Source organism: Balaenoptera acutorostrata, chromosome 1 (genome assembly GCF_949987535.1).
Source record: "Balaenoptera acutorostrata chromosome 1, mBalAcu1.1, whole genome shotgun sequence".
In the NCBI taxonomy this organism is placed as follows: Eukaryota; Metazoa; Chordata; class Mammalia; order Artiodactyla; family Balaenopteridae; genus Balaenoptera; species Balaenoptera acutorostrata.
The window spans coordinates 85,717,869-85,734,746 of record NC_080064.1 but is presented as its reverse complement, the minus strand read 5'-3'; positions in this window follow the sequence as shown (position 1 = coordinate 85,734,746).

Genomic DNA, 16,878 nt, shown 5'->3' with positions numbered 1-16,878 from the left:
GACAGATTTGATATGCTAAACATTTATAGTAAAAAGAAAATTATAGAGTTGCAATACCAATAGTTAAAATATAAATTAAGTAAAGGCAATATTCATCATCCATGAGTTGCCATATTAACACACTTGTCCCCTTTAAGAGTTTCCACCAATGTCCATAGTTCTTCTAACATCCTAGAAGTCAACAACACTTTGAAAGTTTAGTCATATTTATTATGGCAGAATACTAGTTTCAGATAAAATGTATGAGACAGCAGGATTGCATATTTCATGAGATGTGAATTCTCTTTATAGTACAATGGTGTCTATTCAATAATCAAATATGCAGTCTATTTGTACCATTTTAGTATTTTAAAATTCTATGAAATCTTATTTTGGTACCTTTGCTTTATAGAAAGATTATTGTTCATATTTATAATTTATTTGATTGTAAGTCCTTCATTAAGAATATGGCATCCAAATCACAACATTATTCCTAAGCTTCTTTATAACTCAGTTTCCAGAAATGCATTGTGGCAAATAAAATAAAATAAAATAAAAAGGAAGTTCCATGTAGTTAATTTGGAGTTTAAAGAGATAGTTGGTTAGATAGCCTCAACCACCAGAGGACAGACAGCAGAAGCAAGAAAAACTACAATCCTGCAGCCTGTGGACCAAAAACCACAGTTACAGAAAGATAGACAAGATGAAAAGGCAGAGGGCTATGTACCAGATGAAGGAACAAGAAAAAACCCCAGAAAAACAACTAAATGAAGTGGAGATAGGCAACCTTCCAGAAAAAGAATTCAGAATAATGATAGTGAAGATGATCCAGGACCTTGGAATAAGAATGGAGGCAAAGACTGAGAAGATGCAAGAAATGATTAACAAAGACCTAGAAGAATTAAAGAACAAACAAACAGAGATGAACAATACAATAACTGAAATGAAAACTACACTAGAAGGAATCAATAGCAGAATAACTGAGGCAGAAGAACGGATAAGTGACCTGGAAGACAGAATGGTGGAATTCACTGCTGCGGAACAGACTAAAGAAAAAAGAATAAAAAGAAATGAAGACAGCCTAAGAGACCTCTGGGACAACATTAAACGCAACAACATTCGCATTATAGGGGTCCCAGAAGGAGAAGAGAGAGAGAAAGGACCAGAGAAAATATTTGAAGAGATTATAGTCGAAAACTTCCCTAACATGGGAAAGGAAATAGCCACCCAAGTCCAGGAAGCGCAGAGAGTCCCATACAGAATAAACCCAAGGAGAAACACGCCGAGACACATAGTAATCAAATTGGCAAAAATTAAAGACAAAGAAAAATTACTGAAAGCAGCAAGGGAAAAACGACAAATAACATACAAGGGAACTCCCATAAGGTTAACAGCTGATTTCTCAGCAGAAACTCTGCAAGCCAGAAGGGAGTGGCATGATATACTTAAAGTGATGAAAGGGAAGAACCTACAACCAAGATTACTCTACCCAGCAAGGATCTCATTCAGATATGATGGAGAAATCAAAAGCTTTACAGACAAGCAAAAGCTACGAGAATTCAGCACCACCAAACCAGCTCTACAACAAATGCTAAAGGAACTTCTCTAAGTGGGAAACACAAGAGAAGAAAAGGACCTACAAAAACAAACCCAAAACAATTAAGAAAATGGTCATAGGAACATACATATCGATAATTACCTTAAACGTGAATGGATTAAATGCCCCAACCAAAAGACATAGACTGGCTGAATGGATACAAAAACAAGACCCATATATATGCTGTCTACAAGAGACCCACTTCAGACCTAGGGACACATACAGACTGAAAGTGAGGGGATGGAAAAAGATATTCCATGCAAATGGAAATCAAAAGAAAGCTGGAATAGCTATACTCATATCAGATAAAATAGACTTTAAAATAAAGAATGTTACAAGAGACAAGGAAGGACACTACATAATGATCAAGGGATCAATCCAAGAAGATATAACAATTATAAATATATATGCACCCAACATAGGAGCACCTCAATACATAAGGCAACTGCTAACAGCTATAAAAGAGGAAATCGACAGTAACACAATAATAGTGGGGGACTTTAACACCTCACTTACACCAATGGACAGATCATCCAAAATGAAAATAAATAAGGAAACAGAAGCTTTAAATGACACAATAGACCACATAGATTTAATTGATATATATAGGACATTCCATCCAAAAACGGCAGATTACACTTTCTTCTGAAGTGTGCACAGAACATTCTCCAGGATAGATCACATCTTGGGTCACAAATCAAGCCTCAGTAAATTTAAGAAAATTGAAATCATATCAAGCATCTTTTCTGACCACAACGCTATGAGATTAGAAATCAATTACTGGGAAAAAAACGTAAAAAAGACAAACACATGGAGGCTAAACAATACGTTACTAAATAACCAAGAGATCACTGAAGAAATCAAACAGGAAATAAAAAAATACCTAGAGACAAATGACAATGAAAACACGATGACCCAAAACCTATGGGATGCAGCAAAAGCAGTTCTAAGAGGGAAGTTTATAGCTATACAAGCCTACCTAAAGAAACAAGAAAAATCTCAAGTAAACAATCTAACCTTACACCTAAAGGAACTAGAGAAAGAAGAACAAACAAAACCCAAAGTTAGCAGAAGGAAAGAAATCATAAAGATCAGAGCAGAAATAAATGAAATAGAAACAAAGAAAACAATAGCAAAGATCAATAAAACTAAAAGTTGGTTCTTTGAGAAGATAAACAAAATTGATAAGCCATTAGCCAGACTCATCAAGAAAAAGAGGGAGAGGACTCAAATCAATAAAATCAGAAATGAAAAAGGAGAAGTTACAACAGACATCGCAGAAATACAAAACATCCTAAGAGACTACTACAAGCAACTTTATGCCAATAAAATGGACAACCTGGAAGAAATGGACAAATTCTTAGAAAGGTATAACCTTCCAAGACTGAATCAGGAAGAAACAGAAAATATGAACAGACCAATCACAAGTAATGAAATTGAAACTGTGATTAAAAATCTTCCAACAAACAAAAGTCCAGGACCAGATGGCTTCACAGGTGAATTCTATCAAACATTTAGAGAAGAGCTAACACCCATCCTTCTCAAACTCTTCCACAAAATTGCAGAGGAAGGAACACTCCCAAACTCATTCTATGAGGCCACCATCACCCTGATACCAAAACCAGACAAAGACACTACAAAAAAAGAAAATTACAGACCAATATCACTGATGAATATAGATGCAAAAATCCTCAACAAAATACTAGCAAACAGAATCCAACAACACATTAAAAGGATCATACACCACGATCAAGTGGGATTTATCCCAGGGATGCAAGGATTCTTCAATATACGCAAATCAATCAATGTGATACACCATATTAACAAATTGAAGAAGAAAAACCATATGATCATCTCAATAGATGCAGAAAAAGCTTTTGACAAAATTCAACACCCATTTATGATAAAAACTCTCCAGAAAGTGGGCATAGAGGGAACCTACCTCAACATAATAAAGTCCATTAAAAAAAAAAAAAAAAGAGATAGTTGACCAGGAAGCTGTTGGTATACTTAAAGAGGTTTTTGTTTTTTGTGAAGTACTCTTTAGAGTTCTTGATATGTTATTGTACATATAGATCTATAAAAAGGAGGCTATAATAGTCATCATTTCCAAGAATAAATTGACTCCAGAACATCCCCTCACTTTATTTTTCATGAAAACACTTTGGAAAATTATCATTTTGAAACAGAAGGAAGAAAGGTAGATATTATAAAAGACTATGGAGGAAGAAAAGATTAGTTAGGGAGGAAGGAATGAATTGTGAAAGACTAATTGGTTTTAGGGAACAGAAAAGACAGAGTCAGTTGAGGCAGGATGGCTTTAGAGTTAGGCCTGAGTTTGAAACTCACTTCTAGCCCTTTCTAGGTGTGTAAACTTTATCAGGTTACATAATCTTTCCAGGCCTCAGTTTCCTCATCTACAAAACAGAGAAATAACAATAATAACAACCTTACAGAATATTTTTTTTTAAAGCTCCTGAGGACAGGAATTGTATCTTTTTTTTTTATTAATTAATTATTTTGTTTTAATATTTATTTTTGGCTGTGTTGGGTCTTCGTTTCAATGTGAGGGCTTTCTCTAGTTGTGGCAGGTGGGGGCCACTCTTCATCACGGTGCGTGGGCCTCTCACTATTGCAGCCTCTCTTGTTGCAGAGCACAGGCTCCAGACGCGCAGGCTCAGTATTTGTGGCTCACGGGCCTAGTTGCTCCGTGGCATGTGGGATCTTCCCAGACCAGGGCTCGAACCCATGCCCCCTGCATTGGCAGGCAGATTCTCAACCACTGTGTCACCAGGGAAGCCCTTAGAGGATATTTCTGAAGACTAAAATTTAAATGATTGGAAAACAAGAAAGGAGAGTCTTGATCTGGAGTTGAATTATTTGGAATGTTTATTAATGAGGAGCTAGGAGAAGCAAAAGAAGCCCAGCATATATCTTGGGTATACACAGAGGGTCCCCCGTGAAAGCAAGATCTGCAGTAGTGGGGAGGAGAGAGCAAAGACAGTTCCATTTGTTAGATAGACAGATCCTCCTGAAAAACACAAGAAAAACGTTGGACTGTATATGTATATTGCTATGGGCTGTTTAATATTTAACAGCTGGCTTTCTAGAAAAAAAGCACCCTAATTTATTGTATTTGTCAAATTTCATGGTGTGAACACTCCCATCATAGCTGCTTTCAAAGTACCAACGTGATGTCACTGAATGCATACCTGGGAAGAGATGTTAAGAGATGTTAAGAATTCAATCTTGAGAACAGTAGAAGTCAGCTCCAGCATACCACTGTGTGTGCGTGTGTGTGTGTGTGTGTGTGTAACATATATATGTGACCTTAAATACATGGAAGTACTGATAAAAGGGTATAAATTATCAGACTAACATATAAATAAAATTAAACACTGTTGCTGCTTTGAGGTCATTTGCTGAAAGTGGTGACTTTGAGCTTTGAACTATGTGGTCGCCTGAGCTTGGGCAATAGCAGAATAAGCCTTAGGCTCATACAAGGTGGGGAGTCTAATTAAAGAGCATATCTACATAAAGGGACTCTAAGAGCTAGATCTTCACTGTAATCAGAAGTAATTCCACCTTCCTCCAGCCTCTGGGGACTGAATGGAAATTTGTCATCCAACTAATCAGATCAGGAGAAAAAAAAATTGCTTCTGAGAAGTTTTAACCACTAGCTAGCTCTCAAATGTATTGGTATCCCACACAAGTGGTTCTGTAAATCTAAACACTCTGTAAGTCAAAAGTACCCTTACAAATGTGGCACCAAAAATGCAGATTATCTCTGGGGGAGTGCACCTTCATCCCAGAAACAATTTTGAAAGAAAAATGGGCATTTTACAAAAAAACATTAAGTTCAGAAGGAAATACGCACTGTGCATGAAACCCATGGAAAAAGCATAAAGCAGAAACAGGTCCCCAGAGACTTCAAATATTAGAATAGAAAACTACTATGGTTATTATGCTTAAGGAAGTAAAAGACAGGGACTTCTCTGGTGGCACAGTGGTCAAGGGCCAAGGCAGGGGACAGGGGTTCAAGCCCTGGTCTGGGAAGATCACACATGCCGCGGAGCAACTAAGTCTGTGCGCCACAACTGCTGAGTCCACATGGCGCACCACAATGAAGAGTAGCCCCCACTCGTCACAACTAGAGAAAGCCTGCATGCAGCAATGAAGACCCAATGAAGCCAAAAATAAATAAATAAAAATAAATAAATTTATTAAAAAAAAAAAAGAAGTAAAAGACAAATTTAAAGAAATGTTCCAGGAAACAGAAAACAAGGAATTACCAACCACATTTTAAAATCAATCAAATAGAATTTATAAAATTAAAAAAATATATTATAAATGACTGCATATTATAGTTTAACATGTATAAAAATTCACTGGGTTGCATGTCAAAACAGTTTCCTGGACCCTACTCTCATAGATTCTGACTTAGTTAGTTTGAAGTCAGGCCCAAGAACTGTCATATCTAACAAGCTCCCAGGTGATACCAGTGCTGCTTCTCTGAAAACTACACTTTGAGTAACACTGCAGTGAATACAAACACCCAGTGGATGCATTTGATAGCAGCTTGTATTAGCTAAAGAGAGAATTAATAAGTTGGAATGTAGATCAGAAGAAATATCCAGACTGCTTCCAGGAAATATATACAGATGGAAAACATAAAAGAAAGATAAAGAACCATGGAGAATAGAATGTGAGAAAAATAAAATGTAACAGAGGCCATATCTGAAGAGAATAATGATAGAAGATTTTTCAGAAGTGTTGAAAGATACAATTCACAAATTCAAGGAGTCAAATAAATCTCAAGTAAGAGAAATTTAAAAATAAATAAATAAAAAAGGAAAGGGAACAAGGTTTGTCCCTCAGCCAGCAAAGTGATTGGTTGGCTGCCTTGCTTGTGAGGGCTGTAAATGAAAAGAGACAAAGTGCAGCAATATGGGGACACTTCTCAGGAGCTGGTCCAGGATTCCTTCAGTTGCAGCTTTGCATCATGAGACAGTTCAAGAATCTCAGAGAGCTGGGGTATTGCTTTTCCTCTGATCTTAGCAGAAACAGGGAAAGGAACTGTGTGTTCCTTCAATTTGTTCTACAGAATCTGGGGTTGGAGTTTGTGTCTTGTTTATAAAAGATGTTGTGAGAAGATATTCATTTGTCTCTGGAATCACACTTGAACCTGGTAGTAGAGTGTTATTCATTTTCCGAAAGGGCCGATGTTGTGTATGATCAGAATTTGGTGAAGCCATAATTTAGGGAAGCTGCCTGGATATTTTCTTCCTTCTGTGAACTTGTTCCAGGTCTGGACTGGCCAGTGTGGATTGGCATTCAGAGGCACTGAAGGAAGATCTGTCTCAAATTTGCTGTATGTTAAAAGGCTGCATCGTCTAAAGGAAAGCGAATTGCTTTATTTCATAGACATTTTCAATAATAAGTAACAAAACAGAAGGATTTTCTGTTAACCCTCACTAGGTGGGAAAATTACATTAATAGAAAATTCCATTCTCTGAGGCACTCCTGTTAACCTAGATTTTCACTATAATTTGCCTGAGTATTTATCTATTTATCATCAAAGGACTAGAAAATTGTGTTAGTTATGAATAAATGGAAGCAACTGAAAACTCCCACAGAAAATTCTCTCCTCATCCCCTATTAATTTTAGTAAATTAATTTTATATCAGAATAAAATCTATTTTGGAGATCTCATAGGATAATAAAAATATTACTTAACTGGATTAGTATAACTCATTGAAAAGTATCAGTCTGTCAATCTTTTGTTAAATAAAGATTTATTGGTTGTTGGAGACTAACTATTTGCTGGATAGAGTTGACCCTTGAACAACAACGGTTTGAATGGTGTGGGCCCACTTATATGTGGATTTTTTTCAATATATGTAGTATAGTACTATACAATCCACAGTTGGTTGTATCCTGGAGGTGGAACCACAGATAACAGAAGGCCAACCATAAAGTTATACGAAGATTTTCAAATATGTGGAGGGTGGACACTACTAACCTCCACGTGTTTCAAGGGTCAACTGTGGGAAGTGCTGGGGATATAAAGATAAAGAAGAGAGTAGATTTCTGCATCTACTGTGCACAGTTATAACTGTGTTGTTATAACGGATCCCAGACTACTTCTTCTGCCATCATCAACTATAAAACTGACAGAACATATGAGGCAACTATTTCCAGGCATTGGATAACAGCAGGCACAACACTGTAATCCTGGAGGACAAAGGAAATAAGAGATGAAACTCACCATTGTCCAGACAATTTTCTGATAATGGTGCAGAGAGCTGGTATCTGAGAAAATTGTGGTGGCAAGTCACTGAGCTAAAGAGGTTGAGATCAAAGTTTGAGTCAACTTAAGTGGCTGGATTCTACAGAATGAGGCATCAAAGTTAGGGAACTATGCAGAATGGAGGCTCCAGAATTCTCTGTGTGGTGTCGCCTATGAATTTGTGGCTGAGGATTGGGCTATAGATGTGTAGGGTGAAACTACTTAACAACTTAAGACTCATTTAGAGAGTAGAGCAGGGACACTAGATGATGGGCATCTGTGGGAAGAACAGTGCCAGGGAACATTGAAATTCTGGCCTGTCAGAGTGGAAAAATCATCTTAACACCTTGATAACACTTTCACATGATGTTGAGACACAGGAAAGGCCAGACCTTAGGGGTAAGGGCCACAACCTAAAGTAAGGTTCACCCTAAACCCTCCCTAACAAAGCCTAAAGATTAAATCCAAGAGATCTGCATAGAAGACAGAGTTCGGATATTGATACATTTGGGAAACACATTAAACTTTGCATAGATGTCGATAACAAAACATAAAACCCAATCACTCCAGTACACAGGGACCAGCCAGCAATTGAACTGTCTGGTGACACAAGAATTTATACTCATCCTAAGAAGACGACAGAAGAGAGTCTCTGCAATGTATTAGCAACAATGTCCAGTATTCAATAAAGAAATGACTAGACATACAAAGAAATAGGAAATTATGATTCATATTCGAGAAGCAATGCAGTGGGTAGAAAGTAACCCTGAGATGTGCCAGTTATTGGGCATGTAAGACAAGGATTTAATTTTTATTTATTATTTATTTATTATGTTTATTTTTGTCTGTGTTGGGTCTTCGTTTCTGTGCGAGGGCTCTCTCCAGTTGTGGCAAGCGGGGGCCACTCTTCATCGCGGTGCGCGGGCCTCTCATTATCGCGGCCTCTCTTGTTGCGGAGCACAGGCTCCAGACGCGCAGGCTCAGTAGTTGTGGCTCACGGGCCCAGCTGCTCCGCGGCATGTGGGATCTTCCCAGACCAGAGCTCGAACCCGTGTCCCCTGCATTGGCAGGCGGATTCTCAACCACTGCGCCACCAGGGAAGCCCCCCAAGACAAGGATTTAAAGGTAAACAATCCAAGTTCCTGCTCCCGAAGTCATTATAATTTGGCAAGGGAAGCAGATATGTAAAGAAAACAGTGAAGTGTGAGATGAGCAATACTAAAATTTTGTGGTTGGTAGTATAGTTCCAGCACAAAAAAGGCAATGATCGAACCTTTGCGGTGGATTCGAAGAGTTCACAAAGCATCTGAAATGGGTCTTAAAGGTTAAGTAGAAGCTTGCAAGTCTGTGGAGGAGGAATAAGTGCAGTACCGACTGAAAAACAGAAGAAAAGTATGTGAAGGCATGCTGGCTTGAAACAGCGGCCCTGCAAGCATAGCAGTGGTTAAGAACATGGTATAAGAAGAAGAATAATACCTACTTCTTGGGGTTGTTGTGAAGATGAAATGATAAGAACTTAATAATGTTAGTTATTATCTTGGGAAATTGCCAAGTGAGTTTTGGAAGAAGCTATGTACATCAGTATGGCTGTAGTATACATATAGGAAGAAAAGACTTAAAGCCTACTATGGGGCCAAAGATAAATGAAATAGAAGATGTGAAGGCTCCAGCAGTGTCAGTGCTCAATTAGCTCAGGGCAAATCAGCTTTTATGGGTTCACTCTGGAGAGGCAAAGCCAGAACAAAAAATGAATCGAGTGCATTGTATGAGGCCCACAGGAGTGACTATGGGCAGAGGGCAGTTATCCTTTCCCCAATGCAATAATGTCGATTCTTCTCTACGTGAAAGACTAATAGACAAAATCGGGGTCACTATCCAAAGAGCTTAGCGTTCAAAGAGGTAGTTGCAAATAGCAGTTGCATATGAGAAATAAGGTCAACACGAGTAAAATTGCCAATTAGCTCAATATAAACCAGATTAAATGTACCCTTGAGGATATAAACTGGATGCTACATTAAGAAATATAAGTATGATCAAGAAAGTAAGGACTGATAAAAATTGAAGTACAAGTGTTACCAAATTCCCCTGGTAGGTGAAATAGCAATGTATCCTCCTTTCTCCTAGAAAAAGTTTTTAGATAATTTCCTAAAGTGACACTTCGGTATTAAGATTTTTATTTTTACTTAGTTGCTTTAATGCCTAAGCCACAGAACTTGACTAACAGTAACATAACATTCAATTACAAGTGTTCCTATTCCAAACATATACTCACTTCTCCCCATCCATCAAACCTTGATTGAATGCCAGGGCACGGCATCATGTCCTGAGACATTTGATATTTGTCAAACAGGAGAGAAAATGAATCCCTGAGATATGGGCTTCCCTTAAAAAATGACTTGTTCAAATTTAGAGACCATCTGGAGAAGGACTAGACTTTTTATCTACACCCCCACTTGCTCATTCATCAACTCCTCTCCCTGTACTGTGAGGGATTAAAATAAGTAAATAAATGAAAGGAGTTCTAGCCTCTGTCCTTAAAGAGCGCCTGGTCTTTAGTTAAGCTCCTGACAGTACAAGGTAGAAATGAACAGTTTGATTGATGGTTAATAGTTAGTGTACTCCAAAATATACCAACATCTCAATTAAAAACAGCTGAATCTATTATATTAGTCATGAAATAATAACCTCAAAACCAAAACTATTTATTCATGTTGAACAATGGCCAGCTCATTGCTGATAACAACAGATATATGTATATCTATATATACATATATATGCAAATAGGAGAGGAATGGTAAGGTTACAGATTTAACAGCTTAATCCACGTATGCTAGAAATAGTTAAATAGCAAAACCTTAGTTTCCGTAAGGCAAGGAGTTCTTTGATATGGTTACACAGGAAGTATCACAGAATCAATGACTTTTGCACAATGAGAAAACAATTTCAGGTAGAATTCAGCTTGGAAAGTTTTCTCTATCCATCCAAAAGCCAGGACTGGTTATAAAGCCCTTTCTGTTGCCACAATACTCTGAGAGAGACAGTAAGAAGTGCAACACAGAAAGAAAGAGATGTTGCTCTAAAGTGCTAGGGTAGAATTCAAAATCATGTCGGATTCACTCCAAGCTCATACTCTTCCTCTGTACTTTCCTTTGGGGAAAAGACCATGGGCTCAGAAAGGCATGAGTTTGAATCCTGGGCTTTGAGCAAATTCCCTAATCTTTCTGCCTTTCATTTCCTTCATCTTTAAAATTTTACTCTTTAGCAAAGTACTATGTATGTGGATGCACTTAATAAATATTTGTTGAATGAATGAATGAAACAAATAATAGCTAATTGTGAAGTTGTGACAATTAAAAGAAATACTATTTCATTTTTATTTACATAATGCTTTGCACATAACAGGTGCCAAATAATTGCTCCTTTCTCTTATTCCTTAGGGGAGGAAGGCACACCTTATACTTCTTTTGATTAATCATAGTAGCTAGCATAGTAGTAAAACAATAAAATATATCTTTACAGGTTATTTAATAGTACTCATTTTCTGTAACAGTAATTAGAACCTGAGGATTTATGTCAGGCTAATGTATGTCAAGAATATTATAGTAATCTAGGCAAGCAGTCAGCAAACTGCAGACCTGCAGGCGATATCTGCAGATGTGTTTGATTTGGTCACGCACAGAAAAATGGTACATATTTAAATATCTTTAGAAGGAATATGTATTCCAGTTCTGCTGTAGCCCCTATAATTTCCTACTATCTTGCAGACTAAGTTCATGAGCAGTTCATTTCTCTCACCTTTCTGGCTGTCTTAGGCATTTATGTATCTCGGTTTAAGCCTAAAGTAAAAGTATTAAAAATTGCACTAGAGAAACGGAGATATCTTCTTTAAATAAAGCACAGATGGAGAAAAGCTTTATTTTTTTTTTAAATTTAATTTAATTTTTTATACAGCAGGTTCTTATTAGTCATCCATTTTATACACATCAGTGTATACATGTCAATCTCAATCGCCCAATTCATCACACCACCACCCCCACCCCCGGCCGCTTTCCCCCCCTTGGTGTCCATACATTTGTTCTCTACATCTGTGTCTCTATTTCTGCCCTGCAAACTGGTTCATCGGTACCATTTTCTAGGTCTTACATATATGCGTTAATATATGATATTTGTTTTTCTCTTTCTGACTTACTTCACTCTGTATGACCGTCTCTAGATGCATCCACGTCTCTACAAATGACCCAATTTCGCTCCTTTTTATGGCTGAGTAATATTCCATTGTATACATGTACCACATCTTCTTTATTCATTCGTCTGTCAATGGGCATTTAGGTTGCTTCTATGACCTAGCTATTGTAAATGGTGCTGTAATGAACATTGGGGTGCATGTGTCTTTTGAGTTATGGTTTTCTCTGGGTATATGCCGAGTAGTGGGATTGCTGGGTCATATGGTAATTCTATTTTTAGTTTTTTAAGGAACCTCCATACTATTCTCCATAGTGGCTGTATCAATTTACATTCCCACTAACAGTGCAAGAGGGTTCCCTTTTCTCCACACCCTCTCCAGCATTTGTTGTTTGTAGATTTTCTGATGATACCCATTCTAACCAGTGTGAGGTAGTACCTCATTGTAGTTTTGATTTGCCTTTCTCTAACAATTAGTGATGTTGAGCAGCTTTTCATGTGCCTCTTGGCCATCTGTATGTCTTCTTTGGAGAAATGTCTATTTAGGTCTTCTGCCCATCTTTGGATTGGGTTGTTTGTTTTTTTAATATTGAGCTGCACAAGCTGTTTATATATTTTGGAGTTTAATCCTTTGTCCGTTGATTCAGTTGTAAATATTTTCTCCCATTCTGAGGGTTGTCTTTTTGTCTTGTTTATGGATTCCTTTGTTGTGCAAAAGCTTTTAAGTTTCATTAGGTCCCATTTGTTTATGTTTGTTTTTATTTCCATTACTCTAGGAGATGGATCAAAAAATATCTTGCTGTGATTTATGTCAAAGAGTGTTCTTCCTATATTTTCCTCTAAGAGTTTTATAGTGCTCAGTCTTACATTCAGGTCTCTAATCCATTTTGAGTTTATTTTTGTGTATGGTGTTAGGGAGTGTTCTAATTTCATTCTTTTACATGTAGCTGTCCAGTTTTCCCAGCACCACTTATTGAAGAGACTGTCTTTTCTCTATTGTATATCCTTGCCTCCTTTGTCATAGATTAGTTGACCGTAGGTACGTGGGTTTATCTCTGGGTTTTCTATCCTGTTGCATTGATCTATATTTCTGTTTTGGTGCCAGTACCATATTGTCTTGATTACTGTAGCTTTGTAGTATAGTCTGAAGTCAGGGAGTCTGATTCCTCCAGCTCCGCTTTTTTCACTCAAGACTGCTTTGGCTATTCGGGGTCTTTTGTGTCTCCATACAAATTTTAAGATTTTTTGTTCTAGTTCTGTAAAAAATGCCATTGGTAATTTGATAGGGATTGCATTGAATTTGTAGATTGCTTTGGGTAGTATAGTCATTTTCATGGTATTGATTCTTCCAGTCTAAGAATGTGGTATATCTCTCCATCTGTTGGTATCATCTTTAATTTCTTTATCAATGTCTTAATAGTTTTCTGCATACAGGTCTTTTGTCTCCTTAGGTAGGTTTATTCCTAGGTATTTTATTCTTTTTGTTGCAGTGGTAAATGAGTGTTTCCTTAATTTCTCTTTCAGATTTTTCATCATTAGTGTATTGGAATGCAAGAGATTTCTGTGCATTAATTTTGTATCCTGCAACTTTACCAGATTTATTGATTAGCTCTATTAGTTTTCTGGTGGCATCTTTAGGATTCTCTATGTATAGTATCATGTCATCTGCAAACAGTGGCAGTTTTACTTCTTCTTTTCCAATTGGTATTCCTTTTGTTTCTTTTTCTTCTCTGATTGCCGTGGCTAGGACTTCCAAATCTATGTTGAATAATAGTGCCAAGAGTGGACATCCTTGTCTTGTTCCTGATCTTAGAGGAAATGCTTTCAGTTTTTCACCATTGAGAATGATGTTTGCTGTGGGTTTGTCATATATGGCCTTCATTATGTTGAGGTAGGTTCCCTCTATGCCCACTTTCTGGAGAGTTTTTGTGTTGAAATTTGTCAAAAGCTTTTTCTGCATCTATTGAGATGAACATATGGTTTTTATTCTTTAGTTTGTAAATATGGTGTATCACATTAATTGATTTGCGTATATTGAAGAATCCTTGCATCCCTGGGATAAATCTCACTTGATCGTGGTGTATGATCCTTTTAATGTGCTGTTTGTTAGTATTTTGTTGAGGAGTTTTTCATCTATGTTCATCAGTTACTTTGGTCTGTAATCTTTTTTTGTAGTATCTTTGCCTGGTTTTGGTATCAGGGTGATGGCGGCCTCATAGAATGAGTTTGGGAGTTTTCCTTCCTCTGCAATTTTTTGGGAGAGTTTGAGAAGGATGGGTGGTAGCTCTTCTCTAAATGTTTGAAAGAATTCACCTGTGAAGTCACCTGGTCCTGGACTTTTGTTTGTTGGAAGATTTTTAATCACAGTTTCAATTTCATTACTTGTGATTTGTCTGTTCATATTGTCTATTTCTTCCTGATTCAGTCCTGTAAGGTTATACCTTTCTAAGAATTTGTCCATTTCTTCCAAGTTGTCCATTTTATTGGCATAGAAGTTGCTTGTAGTAGTCTCTTAAGATGCTTTGTATTTCTGCGGTGTCTGTTGTAACTTCTCCTTTTTCATTCCTAATTTTATTGATTTGAGTCCTCTCCCTCTTTTTTTTAAATCAGTCTGGCTAATGGCTTATCAATTTGGTTAATCTTCTCAAAGAACCAGCTTTTAGTTTTATTGATCTTTGCTATTGTTTTCTTTGTTTCTATCTCATTTATTTCTGCTCTGTTCTTTATGATTTCTTTCCTTCTGCTAACTTTGGGTTTGGTTTGTTCTTCTTTCTCTAGTTCCTTTAGGTGTAACGTTAAATTGTTTATTTGAGATTTTCCTTGTTTCTTGAGGTAGGCTTGTATAGCTATAAACTTCCCTCTTAGAACTGCTTTTGCTGCATCCCATAGGTTTTGGGTCGTCGTGTTTTCATTGTCATTTGTCTCTAGGTATTTTTTGATTTCCTGTTTGATTTCTTCAGTGATCTCTTGGTTATTTAGTAACGTATTGTTTAGCCTCCATGTGTTTGTCTTTTTTACGTTTTTTTCCCTGTAATTCATTTCTAATCTCATAGCATTGTGGTCAGAAAAGATGCTTGATATGATTTCAATTTTCTTAAATTTACTGGGGCTTGATTTGTGACCCAAGATGTGATCTATCCTGGAGAATGTTCCATGCGCACTTGAGAAGAACGTGTAATCTGCCGTTTTTGGATGGAATGTCCTATAAATATCAATTAAATCTATCTGGTCTATTGTGTCATTTAAAGCTTCTGTTTCCTTATTTATTTTCATTTTGGATGATCTGTCCATTGGTGTAAGTGAGGTGTTAAAGTCCCCCACTATGATTGTGTTACTGTCAATTTCCTCTTTTATAGCTGTTAGCAGTTGCCTTATGTATTGAGGTGCTCCTATGTTGGGTGCATATATATTTATAATTGTTATATCTTCTTCTTGGATTGATCCCTTGATCATTATGTAGTGTCCTTCTTTGTCTCTTGTAACATTCTTTACTTTAAAGTCTATTTTATCTGATATGAGTATAGCTACTCCAGCTTTCTTTTTTTTTTTTTTTTAATTAATTAATTTTATTTTATTTATTTTTGGCTGTGTTGGGTCTTCGTTTCTGTGCGAGGGCCTTCTCTAGTTGCGGCGAGCGGGGGCCACTCCTCATTGCGGTGCGCGGGCCTCTCACCATCGCGGCCTCTCCAGTTGCAGAGCACAGGCTCCAGACGCGCAGGCTCAGCAGTTGTGGCTCACGGGCCTTGCCGCTCCGCGGCATGTGGGATCCTCCCAGACCAGGGCCCGAACCCATGTCCCCTGCACCGGCAGGCAGACTCCCAACCACTGCGCCACCAGGGAAGCCCCCCAGCTTTCTTTTGATTTCCATTTGCATGGAATATCTTTTTCCATCCCCTCACTTTCAGTCTGTATGTGTCCCTAGGTCTAAAGTGGGTCTCTTGTAGACAGCATATATATGGGTCTTGTTTTTGTATCCATTCAGCAAGCCTGTGCCTTTTGGTTGGAGCATTTAATCATTTCACATTTAAGGTAATTATCAATATGTATGTTCCTATGACCATTTCTTAATTGTTTTGGGTTTGTTTGTGTAGGTCCTTTTCTTCTCTTGTGTTTCCCACTGAGAAAAGTTCCTTTAGCATTTGTTGTAGAGCTGGTTTGGTGGTGCTGAATTCTCTTAGCTTTTGCTTGTCTGGAAAGCTTTTGATTTCTCCATTGAATCTGAATGAGATCTTTGCCGGGTAGAGTAATCTTGGCTGTAGGTTCTTCCCTTTCATCACTTTAGGTATATTATGCCACTCCCTCTGGCTTGTAGAGTTTCTGCTGAGAAATCACCTGTTAACCTTATGGGAGTTCCCTAGTATGTTGTTTGTCGTTTTTTACTTGCTGTTTTCAGCAATTTTTCTTTGTCTTTAATTTTTGCCAATTTGATTTCTTTGTGTCTTAGCATGGTTCTCCTTGGGTTTATCCTGTATGGGGCTCTCTGTGCTTCCTGGACTTGGGTGGCTATTTCCTTTCCCATGTTAGGGAATTTTTCGGCTATAATCCCTTCAAATATTTTCTTGGGTCCTTTCTCTCTCTCTTCTCCTTCTGGGACCCCTATAATGTGAATGTTGTTGTGTCTAATGTTGTCCCAGAGGTCTCTTAGGCTGTCTTCATTTCTTTTCATTCTTTTTTCTTTATTCTGTTCCATGGCAGTGAATTTCACCATTCTGTCTTCCAGGTCACTTATCCATTCTTCTGCCTCAGTTATTCTGCTATTGATTCCTTCTAGTGTATTTTTCATTTCAGTTATTGTATTGGTCACCTCTGTTTGTTCTTTAATTCTTGTAGA